This window comes from Asparagus officinalis, chromosome 7 (assembly GCF_001876935.1).
Source record: "Asparagus officinalis chromosome 7, Aspof.V1, whole genome shotgun sequence".
In the NCBI taxonomy this organism is placed as follows: Eukaryota; Viridiplantae; Streptophyta; class Magnoliopsida; order Asparagales; family Asparagaceae; genus Asparagus; species Asparagus officinalis.
Genome location: NC_033800.1, coordinates 52,981,251 through 52,984,747, shown reverse-complemented (window position 1 = coordinate 52,984,747; position 3,497 = coordinate 52,981,251). Strand labels below are relative to the sequence as shown.

Sequence of the window (3,497 nt, the reverse complement as noted above, 5' to 3'; positions counted from 1 at the left end):
TTCTCATTGAAGTTCATCGGGCAGCGGATCCTCTAAGACAACATACTCATTATTAGCATAACACCCGTCAATGTGGTGGTTGTCCCCTTCATCACGATCTATCAAGGTCATGCTATTAATTTGTAAGCCCTCCTCTTCATCACCATTCTCAGATTCAACACTTGCATTATCTTCTTGAACTCCCGTGTTAGTATCGACCGCATTCGAAGTGCCCACAAACGAAAGACCGCTCATATATTGTGATTGTGTCCAACCTTCATCTTGTTGAGGAGATAAAAAGCCAACGGAATCAACATCAGGGTCCTCCAACATGCGGGAATACATTCCGTCATAATTCAACGATTTGCCCAAATTCCTTTGATGTTTTTTAATGAACAATTCGATCGAACGTTTCTCGTCATGTAAGACTCCAATGAGACTCATATCGTAATCACTTGATATTTGAATGTCGTTTGTCCTGTTCTCCACAATAGGATAATTGCAAATAACATTGAGGTAATACCCACGTGAGTTGGTTAATGTAAGTTTGTGTAATTCATTAACCAACTCATCGAAAGTACACGATTTTATTATAAATAACGGTCTCGTCACACCTCCTTTATAAACGAGCATATTATTTTCGAGGTAGTTATTTTTCCCATCATACGAACACAAAATTACAATTCGATCGTTCATCATTACCTCTGAAGAGTAAAACATTCAAGATCAATATTACACTAAAAGACTTTAAAAATTTATTGTTACTTACCATTAAATCCTATATCAATTTTAGGGAACCATAATTTTACCCAAATTCATATACCGATGTCATACATATGTAGTAACACTAATTTTTCATTTTTTATAATTTTACCTCCAAATCCACAATTATTTACTTTTTCTTCACAAAATTCATAAATTATTCACAATTAAATTCTAAAATCTAATTGATGTCATATAACACTAATTTTTATATTTTTTATAATTTCACCTCCAAATCCGCAAAATTCACAAAATTATGTAATTTTTCTAAGCAAATTTCATAAGTTATTCACAATGAACTTCTAAAATCGACAAAATTATTGATAACACTATTTTTTAAAATCAATTAGATGTCATACATATGTAGTATTGATAACACTATTTTTTAAAATCAATTAGATGTCATACATATGTAGTAACACTATTTTTTACATTATTGATAATTTACCCTCTAAATCAACAAAATTATTTAAGTTTTCTTCACAAAATTCATAAATAATTCACAATTAAATTCTAAAATCTAATTTTTTACATGTAATCACCATAAAATAGTTAGAAAATACAAGAAATTAAGAGAATAAATAATTTTGGGAGGAATTTATCTTCAATCTGTCGAACTCCGGCGACGACGACGGTTCTGACGGTCGGAATGAGGTGCCGACGGTCGAAATAGGGTTCCAACGGTTAGAGTGGGGTTCCGACGGTCGGAAATGGGGGTAGGCGGTCGAAAATGACCTGGCCGGCGGCGATTGGGACGAGGGAGAGGGCTAGGGTTTGGGGCGACGGCGTGAGGGAGAAGTGAGATCGGGAATGATACGCGCGCGCTTATATAGGGTGGCCGAAACTCCATGGGAGTTGAACTCCCGTGGAGTTTTATTCACGAAAGTTGGCCTATAACTCAACGGGAGTTCAACTCCCGTGGAGTTTTATTCACGAAATTAAGCTTCACGGGAGTTGAACTCCCGTGAAGTTTAAAAATATGTTAAACTCTCCCGTGAAGTTTCGTAAAAAAAATTTCAGAAACCGACCTGGTTTCAGCGATAGGGCTGAAACCAGGTTGGTTTTTAAAATTTTTTGCAAAAGCGAACGTTTTTTAAAAATAAATAGTGAAAGGGGTTGGTTTTGAAAATTTGTTCATCTACCGCTATCTGCAATCAAACTTGCCGAATTTACATCTGCTGCTAATAAGCAAGATACCATGCTCAATATGATATCAATATAGTGGTGGTCAGAGTGACCATTATTATCGAGAAGATGGTGGGGATTGGGTTAAACTGTTTAGCAAATAAGTATTTTGCTCAGGATAGTGGGATGAAAGATAAGCTTGAGAGGCACAAAAAAGCTCTTCCTCATATCAAAGTTGTTGTGGAGATAGCGGAGAGTGGGTAGCAAAAGATCATTGGAGGACTGAACGAATGACTATGGCAACTCAAAGATGCTTTGTATGATGCTGATGATGTGTTCGATCAGCTTCCACCAAAGAAACAAGTTGAGGAGAAAACTGCAAGCAACGGAAGACAGAGTCAAGAGTAGCAAGTGCTGGATTTTGTTTGTATGTATACATGAATGCAAGTACAAAGGAAAGCTATATAACTTAAGAGATGAGCCTTATGTTGTAAGTTTAGAGCTATTGGTTAGGAAAAAAGAGTTGATTATGAAAGAATGAAAGAGAAAGTATACCGCTCAAGCAATCATCCAGGTGACTTCCTCTTTGCATGACACACACACGTGTGTGTGTATATGAAAATTTACTACAACCATTCATATAACCAAAGCATATATAATCATATCCAGCAGAAATTTAGGAACAAAGACGACATCTCTAAGTACAAACCAGTTGACGAATACCTTGTGGACTGTAAATTCCTTACATTGGCCGTCTAATAGAAACCAACTCGACCTCAAAGAAAAGCCACGAGTCAGGAACTATAGATCCATATTTTTCCAGCTCAAACCTAACATATCAAAAAAAAAAGAGGAACAAAAATAAAGCATCTCTATCTTAAGAAAATGTGGCAATTCTTTACTAAACCATAACACGGAGGAACACTTGTTATCCTATGTTTCCCAGCTCTCACACCAGTCACACCCATATGAAAAACGAATGTCCTCGACTTTCTTGCGTTTGAGGACATCTTCCTTCAAACATGCTATATGAAATATTGACAAACATTTTCATTTACATAGATGCCCTTAGTAAAATTAAGTTAAATGAAGAATCTAACAAAACGAAGACGATGAGGCTTTTCCCCCCAAAGTGGTATTAGATATTGTACCGTCCTTTACCGAACCAACATAGTTAATCAGAACATGTATGTTAAAATGAAACAGTGTGGTTCGTGGTCCAATTAACAACTGGTTTGATAGCAACGGAGTACAAACATAAAGGGTTAGTTTTTACAAGACTACAAAAATCAAAATTTTAGGTAGCTAATAAAAAACATCATTTACCAATTTCCATCAAATCCAATTCTACATAAGATAAAACAACACCCAACTTGTTTTCCTCCCATGTGGGGGGCGAGGAGTTTATATAAATACAGATGAAGAGTATCCTACTTTTTCAACCAACAAAGGAAAAAAGCCAACTCACCGTGAAAGCTTTCGATTTGGAAGCTCAAAGCTTGAGACGGAGGCCGCGTAAGCTATGAAAACTCAGCCCGTACTTTCCAAAACCGCCCAATCCAGTTTTTTCTGCCACGGATACTACTGGCACCCTGTGATAAGTTAAAAATAACAATAAATAAATATTATAG

The 3,497-nt window shown here is 36.2% G+C and overlaps 1 long non-coding RNA gene across 3 annotated transcripts in view; it reads right to left on the bottom strand.

Moving 5' to 3' along the window:
* Positions 1,808–3,497, bottom strand: part of LOC109850757 — a 1,940-nt gene continuing 250 nt past the window's right edge. Inside the window, exons 2-3 of one of the 3 annotated variants that reach the window (XR_002249536.1) lie at positions 3,335–3,458; positions 1,808–2,696 (exon numbers count right to left, since the gene is read on the bottom strand). This is a non-coding gene — a long non-coding RNA (uncharacterized LOC109850757). Of the gene's footprint in view, positions 2,697–3,081; positions 3,459–3,497 lie in introns of those variants that run through there. The other 2 variants (XR_002249538.1, XR_002249535.1) reach the window with 2 other exon arrangements.